Source organism: Suncus etruscus, chromosome 10 (assembly GCF_024139225.1).
Source record: "Suncus etruscus isolate mSunEtr1 chromosome 10, mSunEtr1.pri.cur, whole genome shotgun sequence".
In the NCBI taxonomy this organism is placed as follows: Eukaryota; Metazoa; Chordata; class Mammalia; order Eulipotyphla; family Soricidae; genus Suncus; species Suncus etruscus.
In genome coordinates this window covers 44,085,481-44,101,307 of record NC_064857.1, presented here as the reverse complement: position 1 = coordinate 44,101,307, position 15,827 = coordinate 44,085,481, and the positions used below count along the sequence as shown (strand labels likewise).

The 15,827-nt window shown below is 32.9% G+C and overlaps 1 non-coding gene across 1 annotated transcript; it reads right to left on the bottom strand.

Moving 5' to 3' along the window:
• Window positions 1-714: 714 nt before the first annotated feature.
• Window positions 715-820, bottom strand: LOC126021737 (U6 spliceosomal RNA). The gene has a single exon (XR_007500217.1). It is a non-coding gene; the product is annotated as a U6 spliceosomal RNA (small nuclear RNA).
• Between the last annotated feature and the right edge of the window lie 15,007 nt (window positions 821-15,827).

Below are 15,827 nucleotides of genomic sequence, written 5' to 3'. Positions count from 1 at the left end.
TAGTGGGCTGGGATTTTATCCAAAGAACACAAAAATTAAAAATAGACAATAAACATATTTGAAAAAAATGTTTTATAAAAGATCAATATAATTGTGAATTTCTCAAATACAGCATAATTTTCTAATCTTTTGAAGGATGTGAAAATGCATCTCTATATGTGATCTTTATATATATCTTAAATGGACATTCACTAAGGATGTATAATAAAAAGTATCTCTACACATCCTAAATGATATTTTTATTTTTATTTATATCAATTCAGATTGGTTAATTTGACTCTACCAAAGTTGGTCTCTATACTTTCTTTTTACATTTTTCATTTATCTGTTTTTTCCATAAAATAATCATACAACTATAATCATGTTTGTAATTACGGTGTTTAAATAAAGATAATTTAAAAAAAAGGATAAGAAAAAATATCTTTCTATCTTTTTTATTTCTTTTTTTATTTCTAATAAAATCTTTATTTAAGCACCATGATTACAAGCAGTGTCTTTCTATCTTTGAGCTTTCAATTATATTTTAATTAACTCATTGTAGGATATATCAAAACTCCTCAATCTCACTTTGAGCAAGGGAGATATAAAAAAGTACTCTTCTGACTAAACAAATGCTAATACAATTCTAGAAATATTTTATTTTCAAATATTTTTTGAATTTATGATATTATTTTTGAACATGTATCCAAAAGATACAGAAGTATTTTTTTTCTTAAAAATATGGAACACTTCACGAATTTGCGTGTCATCCTTGCACAGGAGCCATGCTAATCTTCTCTGATACAGAAGTATTTTGTACAACATTTAATAACATTATTAACCTCATTATTTTTATATCTCAGCACTCACTTGAATGTGATCTAATTTTACTGTGAAATAGTATTTTTGGCTCGTATGTAACATGTTATAAAATTCCAGTAATGTCTCATGTTACAGGTGCATTGTGCTAGTGCATCGCATTCAAAGGCACTCACTTTACACTCTCATCCAGGGGTGCTTTAGAGAAGCAATAGACTTTATACCTTTGCATGACACTCCTCCAACAACATGTACCTGGAGGGAACTTCCTAGCAAGCCTAGGGAAAATTTATCAGTGTTTAAATAAATTCTCTTTTAAAATAATTATCTACTGGGGTTGGAGCAATAGCACAGAGGGCAGGGAATTTGTCTTGCACTCAACTGACCCAGCTTTGATCCCTGGCATCCCACATGGTCACCCAACCCTGCCAGTAGTGATATCTGAGCACAGAGACGGGAGTAATCCCTGAGCGTTGCCATGTGTGACCCACAAACCAAAAACCAAATTATCTTTCTACTGAATTCACCTGCATGAGTCTTCAAGCCTAAAGTTTGCAGCCTAGAGTTTATAAATTCCCATAATATCAATGTATCCTCAAATGATAGGACATAAAGGAAACTGAAAGTTTAAGAGACCACTAACTTGCCCTGTAGATCCTAAAATACTGATATTTGAATAGAGAAGAAAAAATAATTTACCTTTCACAGAATCTTTTATACCTCCCATGGTAATTAAACAGAAACATGTTAAACTAGTTTTTATTTAGTATATGTCTATTTTGCTTTAAATTCCACTTTTGTAAAACCAAATTAATAGTTCTAGACCAACTTCCGCTGGGATACAGTACATAGTACATCATTTCATTCAGCTTTGCTATATGAATCTAAGTGCTTCAGCTAATTTTCTGAGGCTGTTTTCACAAAGCATAAATTGGAGAACTAGAAAGACAGCACAGCTGGTAGAGCACTTGCCACCGCAGGCTCAATCTGTGGTATTGTTTATCATCCCCAAATCCATGAAAGGGGTCATTACGGAACACAGGACTAGGAAAGCCCAGAGCTCAGCTGACTTTGGACTCCAAACAAACAAAATAAAAAGAAAAACAGAATAACATAAAACACCAGTAAAGCATGTGATCTGAAATTATGTCCTCATGGTTCAGGAGATGAGAATTGCAGGTGATGCCAATTTTGAGGACTATATGTAAGGACTGTTCTAAGACCCACTTCTTATAAATTGTATATTTTCTATATGCAAACACGTCAATCACACCCCCATTTTTTTGTTTTGTTTTAAAATTATACATCTGGAAGTGCATGGGGTATACCCACAGCACCCATCTTTCTTATTATTCCAAGTGATGCTCAGGGAAATTATTTGTTTCAGGAATTGAACCCAGGGTCTTCCACATACAAAGAATGCACTTCAGCCGTTTGAAACATTTTACTGACCCTTGAATTCCCCTTTTTATATCGACAAATCTTAGTGTTTTATGGTCTATTTAAGTTACTGGATTTTAGTATAATTTCCTCTTTAAAATATATCTTTAAATATGTACAATTTTTAAGATATTGTGGATTAAAATGACAGCATATGAATTTTGAGAGGGATCATTCAACCTACAATAATTTATTCTACAAAATACTGTGGCACTAATTTATCTAGTTCTAAAAAGCATACTCTGAAGACTAAATATGTTATCAACTTTTGATAGAACTGTGTTTAAAATTTCACATTTTATTTAGCATAGGAAATCTTTGGGAAGTTAGAAAATCTTAGAACTTGATATTATTTTTCTTCTTTCTGTGTGTACACACTGACTGTATGTACTCATAGCAAGAAAGTACATATATATATATTAAATAAAATATATAAAATGGAAGCATGTGATAACACTTATATTCAGAACTTTTCTATTTAGTTAATCTGAGAAAATGGGGAATTACAGATTACTGAAAATAAAATTACTTTTTCCTTTTAGAGTAAGATATAATTTGTCAAGTGTTGGTAGGCAGTAATGTTGGACATACGTGAAATGTACTGTTGTATATTGAGATGAGTTACCATGCTCCAGACCTTTGTCATTCAGAAGGAAAAAGTAAATATGTAAGAATGTTTTAGGAAAGTTTCTGTTTCTTTGCCTGAAATAGATTGCAAAGATTTATAATGTCTAGAACATGAAGTACATTATGCCTAGTAAAGTAAGCTAGATACAGGAGAAATAAAACTACATAAAAGCTTTTATAAGAGGAAATAAAAATAGATGCACAGAAATGATGGAATAGTGACTGTGAGGGAATGGAATGGAGGAAATGGAAATATATTAATTAAAGGTTTCAAAGTTAGTTTAAAGATCAATAAATCCTGGAGACCTACTGTATAGTATAGTGATTATAGTTAACAATACTGAGTTATGTACTTAAATATTTGCTAAGAGGGTAGAATTTATATATATATATATATGTATATACATATGTATAATGGCAAAAAGTGGTAATAGAAATTAATAAGAGTGAAAAGAGATTTTTTGAGTAATACATATGTTCGTTGCCATGCTGTTAGTGTTGGTTTCACAGGCATATACTTATTTAAAAATTTATCAAGTTTACCATATAAATTGGGATGCCTTTTTGTATGCTGACCTCAATGGAGTAATTAATGCACAATGCCCAGAAAATATAAGCACTCAGAAAAGAGGTATTAATTTGGTATTCTACATGTGCTTAACATACAAAGAATTGCATATGCTTAATATAGTTAATAGCTACATCTAGAATAATGAAACTTAAGGAGCAATATTAGTTTCTGATAAGGTTAAAGCGTTTTCATCAGTGTCCTGTAGGGGCTGGTCCTTATCAGCTGTTAATGGGGGCATTTTCTGTTAAATGTGTTTTTCTAGAATGAAGGTGTTTCTTTAGAGATATGTTTTGTGGCATTGAAAATGAATGTTGCTTTTCTACTTCCTACCTAAGGTTTCTGGCTTTATTGATCAAGAATTAATTATTTTTTTTCTTTTATCCATCTTTCTTCTTTCCTTCTCCTTCTCTCCTTACGCTTTCAATCTTCTTCCCTCTGTCTTTCTCATCAGATTTCAATGCTTAAAAAGTAAGTTTCTAGATTAAATGAAATAACAAAAATATAATAAACTTAGCAATTTTCTTCTCCTTGTTTTACAGTTCAATTTTGATATCACTTTCTATTATATTCTCATCTTTGAGGAGACTCTCATGATATTAATAGATTATCAAAGGTATTATCAGTGATACCATAGCTCAAGTAGATGGGGTTTGATTATTTGAGAGTCTCCTTTGTGGACACACCTTTTGCTGGTTGAAAATCAGCTTGTAAATTATCTTTAAAAAATAATTTGAATGTGTAACTTGGTATCTTAGAGGCAGCTTATAAAATTTGCTGCAAATTTTAGAGGTCTTGGGTTAGGTATTTTTTTCTCATGTGAGCATACTTGGGGGCAATGTCACAGCTTTTTGCACCATACTAGATATGTGTAAAAAAGGAAAAGACCATGCAGTTATCTCTGAACCAGGATGCTGTGTGGTGCATGCCAAGTGGAAAGCACACACTCAATGATGAATTTAGTCTTGAAGGGCTGATTCAAAGAAGACAAATTTATGAGAGGAAACTTATTAGTGGTTTGCTAAAAGGATTGTGGAGCATTTTAAGTTGCATTCAAATATTGCTTCAAATAGGTTTAGTGACCTTTACTTGTGTACACATTTGCCTTGTACTCTGCATTTGTTAAGTACCTTAAATTAATTAAAAGCAGATTCTCACTGGTTCTGTGAATTTTATCAGACTAGAACTGCATTCTAATTAACAAATGAAGAATATTTTAAAAAGAAAAAAAATTAAAATTAAAGGAAATGTCTTTCTTTACCCATGCGATTATTGCAGTAATTAAATCACTGTGACCTGATTAATCCAAGATCTAATACATTATTCAAATATAAGGGTAAGTACTAACAAATTTAAGAATTTTAAATATTCCTTCCCTTAAAATATTCTAAAGATTGCATATCAAAATTTTTTCAGGTTTTTTTTTTTGGGGGGGGGGGTTTGGGCCACACCCAGTGACGCTCAGGGGTTACTCCTGGTTATGTGCTCAGAAATTGCTTCTGGCTTGGGGGATTATATGGGATACCGGGGGATCTAGCACAATCAAGGCAGACACCTTACCCCTTTCGCCACCACTCTGGCCCCTGCATTTCAAATTTTAGGTTATATATATTGCTCTTTTTTATTAATAATTTTTATTTTGACCGAAGTGGATTACAAATCATTCACAGTAGTATTTTAGGTGCATAGTGACATTGAATCAGGGACAAAATCATTCACAGTAGTATTTTAGATACATAGTGACATTGAATCAGGGATATTCCTACCACCAATGTTGTCCTCCCTCCACCCCTGTTCCCAGCATGTATCCCATATGGCGCCTCCTTTGCCCCCTGGTTGCTAAGTATAAGTGGTCCCTTCTGTGTCTAGCTTGTTAGAGACTGGTTTTCAATTCTGTTGTATTTAGCTTTGGATTTGGTGTTTAAGCCTGATCATTTTTTATTTCTACTCAATGTTCATAAGACTGTTTCGTCCTGGTGCCCTCCATTATTTCCCCCTCAATTTGAGGCAGAACAAGATGGTTCAAATTATGTGGTTCTGTTTGAAGGTAATAAAAAAAAGAAAAAGAAAAAAGGGGGAGGGCAAAAGTTCAAATAAGCAGAAACCAGGAGGAGACCTTCTAGAGACTATAATAATTAGTTTAAGAAAAGAAAGAGAAAAAGGAAGAAAAATATAAAAACAATACATATGATATAAAACCTGAAATATTAAGGTTCAGAAGAAATTAAACTGTAGGTTTTATATGTAAAATTAGCATAATAATAAAATAACCTAAATTGCCTAAAGAGATAGAGTAATTCGATAAGATCACTTGCAACATTTTCATTGTACTTGTAAAAATAAAAATTAAAAGTAAAATATAAACAACATCCATAACTCTCCTCTACCCAGAGATTTGCTCCTTTGCTTTTAGATTCAGAGTCACTAATAAATTTTTCCCCATGACAACATTTTGTGGAGCATCAAAAATCTTTGTTGTTAAAATTGTTCTTTAAACATTCCATTAAAAGAATAAATCTGTAAGGTGAGTTTTAAGTTTTGGCCATTTTTCATTTAGTCTCCTTTGGAGTTCTGCCTAGGGGAAGGTAAACATCTGTCTTATTTCTTCTTTCTATCATTAAATACCTAAGGGTTAAAAGCAAGCTGCACTATCGTCTCTCAAACATAGGCTAAAGTAAATGTATCTCTATTTATCAAATACACAAATTCAGTGGTGGTCCACCCATTTTTTCTGATATATTCATTTATTTTATTCTTTTCAAATACATTTCACAGTTGAGTTTCAGATATGATATTGCAACACCATTTCATCACCAGATTTATGTTCTCTCTACCAATGGCCCCAGTTCCCTTCTAACACCTAGTCTTCCTCCTTGGCAATTTTTTTTAAATATCTTTACTTAACTACCATGATTACAAATACATTTGTAGTTGGGTTTCAATCATAAAATGTGCACCCCACCTTCACCAGTACACTAGCAAGTTCATTTTTAAATGTGGTTGTTTGTTTTAGTTTGAAAATTTTCCTTATAATGATTTAAAATAACTCCAGACTAACATATATATACATATATACATACATATATGTATATATACTTTACTGCAAACATTTTGTGAAGGTGATATTACATATATACATATATGTATGATATATATGGATATATATACACACACACACATATATATATATATATATATACTTTTCTGCAAACATTTTGTGAGCGTGATGTTTTTTAAAATAATTTATTGAATCTAGGAGCCTGAGCAGTGGCACAAACAATTGGTCATTTGCCTTGCATGCACTAACCTAGGACAGACTGCTGTTTGATCCCCCAGAGTCCCATATGGTCCCCAAGCCAGAAGCAATTTCAGAGAATAGCCAGCAGTAACCCCAGAGTGTCACTAGTGTAGCCCAAAAAACAAAAAAAAATTATTGAATCTAAATGCCAAATTATGAATTTGAACGAATTGCATTGATTAAATAACTTTACCTTTTGTAGTATGTATGAATTTTACTTTTTCATTTACACTATACATGTTTTCTTTCTTTTTTGTTTTCCATCCTCAGATACAAAGGTGGGAGATCTTAATACTTATGTTGGAATAAAAAGATTGACAAGTATATGCAATAAAGTATGCTATATTGATTATTTGTTGGACAGATATTTTATGTATTTATTATAATAATGTTAACTCAAATATGATGGATGATGAATTTTAATAATTAAAGTATAGTGTTGATGTTCAAATCTACCAAATAGGGCCCAGAGAGATAGCACAGCGGCGTTTGCCTTGCAAGTAGCCAATCCAGGACCAAAGGTGGTTGGTTCGAATCCTGGTGTCCCATTTGGTCCCCCGTGCCTGCCAGGAGCTATTTCTGAGCAGACAGCCAGGAGTAACCCCTGAGCAATGCCGGGTGTGGCCCAAAAACAAACAAAAAAAAATCTACCAAATATCTCAAATCTTCAGATGCTTTCTTCCTTATAGAATATCAAGTTAATTGTGTGAAAATAATTCGATTATTTTTTAGGTGTGAGTGTGGAGATAGTGATGGAGGAAGTTGTGTATGGAGAAGGCAAGTAGGCGGAAATGGTGTGGGTCTAACATTCTGGATAATAAATTCAATGCTCTCTCATTTGTTTATATATTTTATTAAATAAATCATATTTCTATTATTAATTAACATTTTAGATCATTTTTATTGTAAAGGTTTAATTTTGTAACCTTTGTATTGTGGTGATTGATCTATTCATTGTGGAAAATTTTTCACAGCCTAATATGTCAGATCCTTTAAAATGAAACTGACCTGTCACAATTATGTAAAGGACTTCTGCATTTGTGATTTGATTTTTATAAATACTCACCATTCTAGTCTCCTTGAAGTAAATGAAAAATAAAAGATAATTTAGTTAAACCAGAGCTAACTTGGCCAACACTACCACCATGGACTCATCTTCTGTGTTTCTTTCTCCCCATTTGCTTATTATCCTCCTTTCCTTGATAACCAATACTGAGTACCAGTGCCCTTTGGTAACCATCTCTTGAACACAACAGATCAGAACAATTACATTTGTTTTCATAGTGTGAAGAAGTGTGAAAAAATAAGGTAGCTGTCTGTTAAGTCTGAAGACTATGATACTCTAAAGCAGGGGTCTTCAAACTATGGCCCGTGGGCCACATATTGTATTTATTCCCATTTTGTTTCTTCACTTCTAAATAAGATATATGCAGTGTGCATAGAAATTTGTTCATAATTTTTGTTTTTACTATAATCTGGCCCTCCAACAGTCTGAAGGACAGTGAACTGGCCCCCTGTTTAAAAAGTTTGAGGACCCCTGCAAAGAATTCCACTTTGGCATAAGAAGGACTTTAATTTAAAGGTTATTTAGAGTAAACTATGAAAAATATATTTTCTTAAAGAAAAACACATTTGTCCATGAGCAATATGTAGAAATTTGTGTGTGTGAGAAAGCGTCTTCCTTTCCCTCGCCTAGACATAAAAAGATTGATGACTCTATATAATTGAAAATCATCTAAACTTGTATGATATCTGAGAGGACACAAAGAGGAATCTGCATAGCAAACTTTTAAGAATAGTTCTTATATCAATTATATTTGATATTTCTTTAAATTTTGTTGGAGCAAGCAACATGAAATTAATTTGTTATACACTATGAATAAGGTAAACTAAATGATGGGAGGGAACCTAGGGACATTGGTGGAGGAAAGGTCACACTCATGGTGGAACTGTGTTGGAATATTGTATTCCTGAAGCAACTATAAGTGTTTTTTAAATAACAAGGTCTTAGTAAAACAAATAAAATTTTAATTCTTTCATTAGTTTCACCATACATTTATTTACCTTTCTAAAAATTTATTGTTTTAAGACTCAAAAATGATTTTCTTTACTTTGCTAATTCCTCACAAATGTATTGCTCTTTTTTAAAAACATGGTTTGATTTTCAAATATGATAATCGCCTTTGAGTTTTTCTTTCATTTCTATAAATCTCTTCACTAGTATGTCTATGAATCCAATACGTTCTCTTTTGTCAAGTTGTGTTTTGTCAATGATATTGTAATTTTAGCTTCTAAATTACTTCATGCTTTTCAAGAGACTCATTCAAATTTCGATAGGAAAAATTAGGCGTCTCAAGTAATGGCTATGGTTCGGAATGACCAACTGGACCTAATGTTTAGTGGATTGAGAAAAAGGTTGTATAGAGAAACAAGAAGGGCTAGTCACAAAAGCTGTTTATAAATTTAATTAAAAAATGTGTTCAGTTCCTGTTTACACTATGGAGAATTATGCTTTGGATTTGCTTATACTTGGATGGACACAGAGATTATTATGTTGGGTGAAATAAGAGGAAAAGGGAAAGTCATAGAATAATCTCACTCGGGCCGCAAGATGGCGCTAGAGGTAAGGTGTCTGCCTTGCAAGCGCTAGCCAAGGAAGGACAGCGGTTCGATTCCCCGCCATCCCATATAGTCCCCCCCAAGCCAGGGGCAATTTCTGAGTGCTTAGCCAGGAGTAACCCCCGAGCATCTAATGGGTGTGGCCAAAAAAAAAACAAAAACAAAAACAAAAGAATAATCTCACTCCTTTGTGGGAAATAAAATATAACAAGATATAGTGTGTTAATATTATCCATAGACAATAAAAATAAGAGTCAGAGATCTTGCTTAGGGTAGAAAGCTTGCTAAAGAGAGCAGTGAGTGCATGTAGAGTGGAGAAGGGTCTACTATGACAATGAGAGTTGAAGCTGATCACTCTGGACAAGAACTCAGTGCTGAAAGGGTAGAAAGTGATATGCAAGGCATCTCTCCATTAACAATAGTGCAAACAAACCATAGTGTATAAAAGGAAAGAGACAGAGAAGCAAATTGCCTGTTCTAGAAACAGGCACGGTGGGGATGGGGTGGGGTGGGACAGTGGGGGAGAAAAGGAGGTACTGGTGGCCGGAGGGGTGAACTGTTGAAGGCTGGTGTACATTCTATGAATTTAAAACAACAATGAAAATTTTATAACCAGAGTGCTTAAATAAATATATTAAAAAAAAAAAAAAGAAAAATGGGGCCTGGAGAGATAGCACAGCGGCGTTTGCTTTGCAAGCAGCCGATCCAGGACCTAAGGTGGTTGGTTCGAAATCCGGTGTCCCATATGGTCCCCCGTGCCTGCCAGGAGCTATTTCTGAGCAGACAGCCAGGAGTAACCCCTGAGCACCGCCAGGTGTGGCCCAAAAACCAAAAAAAAAGGAAAAAAAAAAGAAAAAAAAGAAACAGTGACTCAATATGTGATGTAATAATATATTTAATAAATAATCATTATTGGGGCCAGAGCAATAGAGCAGTGATAGGGCATTTGCCTTGCACATGGCTGACCCAGGACAGATCTCTGCTCAATTCCAATGTCCCATATGGTCCCCCAAGCCAGAAGTGATTTCTGAGTGCATAGCCAGGAGCATCACCTGGTGTGGCCCAAAAACCAATAAAATAAATAATAATCATTATTTAATACTAAAAAGGATTATTAAATATCATTGAACAGCCACTTCCATGTATTGCTTTCCTATGGAGCTTTAGAGTGACTCACCTGCACTTTAGGTACAAGAAAGAGTTCGGTCTTCCTGGTAATGTTTAGCAAGAGACAAAATGCCCACCATTGACATATATTTTACAGTCTAACATCTTTTGGGCAGTGCAAATGGAAAGAAAACATGCTCTGATAAACCTGATGTTGTTCTGAGAAAGCAATGAAGGTTTCCATACAGGGCAAGCTGAGATAATATTTCAAACCATTAATTCATAAACTAAATCATGAAACTGAGCTTATTTTGATCTCTCTGGTATTCTGAATTACTTTCAGAATAAGTTCTAGAATTAACAAAGAAGTCTAGTTGTATTGCAGGAAAACAAAGGTATGATTATCATATTATATGTCTGTAACAAAGATTTGAACAGGAGTCCAAAGAAAAGTCCAAAGGACTACAGAGAGAAGATTAACTTCTGAATGGACAGGTAAAGGAAAATGTCTCCCAGAAAATTACTAAGTGGAAAACAAAAATGAGTAGGACATCTACACGTGGCAGGGACAGATAACATAAAAGAATTTGCAAGGTCAAGCAGTTTCTGATGGAGAACTGGAGGTTGAGATTAGGTAAGTGAACAAATGAAAGACAGAGCAAAATCTAAATAGTAACTAGACATGGAAGAGGGCCAGAATGGAGTTGGGATATATCTTTAAGGACAAGGACAATAACTGTGATCTTGAAAAAATGAACTCTGCAGAGATAGGTAGATATACTCTTTCTGACAACTGAGAGCATAATTTTTCTCTGGTCAAAAATGTTACATAAACCTTAAAGTTATATAATATGTGCAAAAGCATATAAAAATAAATCTGTAGGACTTTCAAGGCCATTGTATGAAAGTACTTTATTGCTATTTTTAAAATTTTCTGCCCCCTGTTAAGGCTCCATCTAAAATACAGGGTTGATTTTGACTGTAAATATAGATTATTGTTATATGCTCTTTATAGTTAGTTTTGTTCTTATACTTTGATTCTCCTATATTTAAATACACACCCATGCCAGCTCACTTTAATGTCAAATATAGAAGTTTGCACTGGACTTGTCAATATAGACCACAAACCTAAATTATAAACCAGATGTGGAAATAGGACTGCAGGTGAGTTGCAGCCAATTGTTTGAAAGCGATGGTTGATGAGAAAAAAAGAATTTATTTAAAGGTTTGGGGAGTCAGTTTTCTTCTTATTTATTTTTATTTTTTTTATCCATTTTGTTTGAAAGTACGATGGCAATGTCATAATTTTTCACTTCTTTTCATAAACAGCCTTTGCTCCTTTGCTTCACATTTTCCAGACTTTTCTTGCCAAACCACAACTTACTCCTTTTTTTTTATTTGTTTTTCTTTTCCATATAAAATTAAGGTCAGCTACTCCTGAGTTTCCTGACAGAAAGTTGCTTTAGGCAACAGAACAGTTCTTTTAAGCAGATTTTTCTTTGAAATGTGTAGGGGTAACTGGGAGGCACTGGTGTTCTTGAACTGAGTGCTGGGCAGAATATTTCTCATAAAAAAAAAATCAAACTGACAGTAAAGGATCAACTGCTACTGTGCTGGTTTGATAAAAAAAAATGCATAAAATTTAGAAAAGTCCCAGAAAAAGGTTTTTTATGTTTTGTTATTACTAATATGCACTCGTAAATTCTACTAAAGTTACAACTCATGTAACAGTGCTTTGCAACATAAAGAAATCAGAGTTATTTCACAGGGTCTTTTTTTTTTTTTTTGAAGTGCTAGTTGACAAATTTAGGGAGATTGTGATACCTTTTCTAAATTTAGGGAGTTTTTCCAAATTTAAGGAAGTTATGATAATCTTAGCATTAATAAGGAAATTGAACCTAAACTAATATACCTTGCCCAATCTGTAAATTATTGTAATGAATATAAACTCAGAATTAAGGACTATATGTCTATAATAAATTGGTATAATAATATCCTTTTTTGGGTTTTGTTAGTTTATTTGTTTGGGGGCCACACCCAGCAGTTCTTAATGCTTTTCTCTTGGCTCTCAGCTCAAAGATCACTCAGGGCTCTGTGCATGGGGATTACTCCTGGCAGTGCTCAGGGAATCATATGGGGTACCAGGGATAGCAACCTGTGCAAGGCAAATGCCCTACCTGTGATGCTATCTATTTAGCCCCTAAATTTGCCACTTTTTTTTTTAAATAAAAAGGCTATATCTTTAAAAAATGCAGCCTCTACTGGGGCTGAAGATAGCATACTATATAATCATTGACAAACTTTTATTAATTTATTGCTACTATATTTGTTTTTAATGTATATTAAATAATGGGATAAATATTTTACCTTATTGGGTAAAGAATATGAAGGTTCTAAACATGGCTCTGTTAGTATGTCTTAAGGGTTCAGCATTTCTTGAAATTCCTTCTTTCCTATTAAATGTCATTACAAAGGAGAGATATTGTTTAGTACATGCTTTATTGACATTATCAATTTGGTAAACATTATCTACATATAGCAGATTCTTCATACAAGATAATATATGTGTGTGCAAACATTTATTTACTTTATATAAAATCTCACAATAAAATGGTTAGAATTTATTCAGTTATATTGTCAAATTATAATGTTCCAAGACATTATTTTTGTTTGAGAACATGCCAAAGCTCTGAAATCAGATATAAATATACATTAAAATTTAGTATGTATATATAAAATATCTATGAAAAATTGTATTCATGACATTTATACTATATAAAAAGTAATTTCAAAAAACTCTTAATAATCATACCTCACTCTTGCCTATGAATTTCCATTTTATAGATGAGAAAACTGAGACTCAGGAGAATGAGCATTTTTACTAATCAAGACAGTCACCTGACTAAGTGTCAATCTAAGAATAATTGAACTCATATTTAAATCCTTATAAATTCTGAGCTTTTATTACTGAACATAATTTGATTACTACACAAATTTTATACATGTACACTTTCAACACTTACCTATATATTTGAAATAAATAACAAAAATTTGACATCAATAAAGTATCACATAAAAAGGACAGTTCTTTGTTAATTTAGGGACAGTGAGTTTTTATAGTGCTTCCAGAGATTTTTAATTTCTATAAATCTAGTATCATTGCTAATAAGGGCCTCTTGAACCTTAAATGAGCACAAAGTAGTTTTCCAAAGAGAGGCCAAAGTAATAGATCACGTTAAAATTATCTTTATTCACAAACTCTAAAATATATGGAGTGTTTAATCTTGAAACAATTTTTCATTAACCATCTTCTGTGCCTGGAGCACACTTGCAGGAATTGGCAAAGGTTAGATGGGGGAGAAGGATAGAGCAATAAGAAAACGCTATAAAATTTTCACTGCTATTAGGCAAAATTTATTTTTTTCCCTTAGCAGAGATTGTAACAACCTTATTTGAAGGTCATCAGACAGTATGTTTCCTAAAAATTTTACAACAAAAAAGTTGATAAAGAAGAAAAATCATCATATTCATATACACAAAATGTAAAAGGATAACTGCAAATAGCTACATGGGAGCAAAACAGGGATTTTGAGTTTAATGGGTAGAAAGTTTCATTTTAAAAGATGAAAGAGCTGGAAATGGTTTATGTTGAAAGCTGTCCAATAATGGGAATGTACTTAATGTCTCTCAAAGAACCATGTCAAAGAGATAGAGAATGTTGACTCCAGAGCCAGATGAACTGGTTTCAGTTCTCAGACTGCCAGGTTATGGATTTAGAGAAGTTATGGTTTGTTTCTGTGTTCCATTTTGCTCATCTTTGCAGAGACTAGTAATAGCAGCTGTCTTGAAAGGTAGCTCTGAGTTTTAAATGATTTCATATGGTAAGTGCTTGGAGGAATGCCTACTTACAGTCATGAACTTCCCCAGTCCTTTTACTCTTTATTTTTTCCTGTGCTATGTCCAACATACTTTTCTTTTGCATTCCCTACTGTAATCAAGAGCATCATTTTGAATTAGAATTTTAGAAATCACTCTATGATTTTCTTTTTATTATTTCATTTTCCTCTTGTTCTACTGATTTTGAACTTCAAGAATCCATTAACTAGATTCTCTGCAAAGCTTCAGATCTAGTTAAAACCCTCCTCAGACCTCATTTACTTGTTGAAATGGAAAATCTTTAAACTACTTAGCAAGTACTTACAAATCCTGATGAATGTTAAGTATGCACAGTGGGTACTGTGTGGAGTATAGATTTGAAGGAACCAAGAGAAGAAAAAACAGATCAAAGCACTTGCATTGACTAAATGAGAGATGGTGTCAGTACAGATAGGGAAAACTAGATAGATTAGAGATGGAACTTCAAGGTGAAAACCATCAGTCAGTGAAAAAATAAAAGGATAAATGTTTAATAAATAATTAAAGAAAACATTGTCCTGTGAAAATGCCTGACATTATATCTTCCTTAGAAACTGGAAATGTTAGCTAAAATAACTAAAATTTTAAGCTATTTTAAAATATTAAGTGAATAACAAGAAAGATAACTTGTCTTCCATGAGTCTCTGAGATACCTTAGATACAAGGCACCCTTAACCCTGTCAAGAATGCTCTGTGATTGAAGAGCATGAAGAAAGCCCTGAACACCAATGGATATGTCTCCAGTATCACACCTCTTTTGTATAAAAGAATATAAAATTAAAATTTGTTTTTATGTATTATGTTAAACATTTACCCTGTTTTATAGTTATTAATTTCTGCATTTTCTATTCTTTTTATTCAATATTTTTGAAAGAAATAAAATCCAAAGAATTATTTGGGAAAAGTTAATTTAGGTTTAAATTCAGAGAAAAATTATGAAAGAGATAAAGTGAATGCTTGGATTTGGAAGAGAGAGAAAAAATATCCTAAAAAATCTACTTTAAAATACTGTAATATTTTTGCTCTTTATCCTATCACACTGTTGTATATTTTTGAATCTGTATGTCAGATGATGGACAAGATATATGTGTGCATGCATCGTAGAATATAAATGTTATTTGAGGTCTGTAAAATTACAGAGATATAACTTGAGAACTTAATAGAAAGACCTGTTCTATATAAATATATATCAGCAATGAGTACTGCATAGCTCTACATACTGCTATAAGACCATCTTTTTCAAGCCTTTTCAAATAGAGCCACTCTGTAATCATCACTTGAATAATGATCAAGGTGACTATTCTCTCTTGATAGCTCATTTAAGAGTGAGAAATCCATCTCTATTATATTCATTTCTCTTCCCATAACTACACTGACAACTATCATAACAATGCGAATAAATGAGGGAAGTAGAAAGCCTATCTCATATACAGGTGGGGGGCGAGAAGCAGGAAG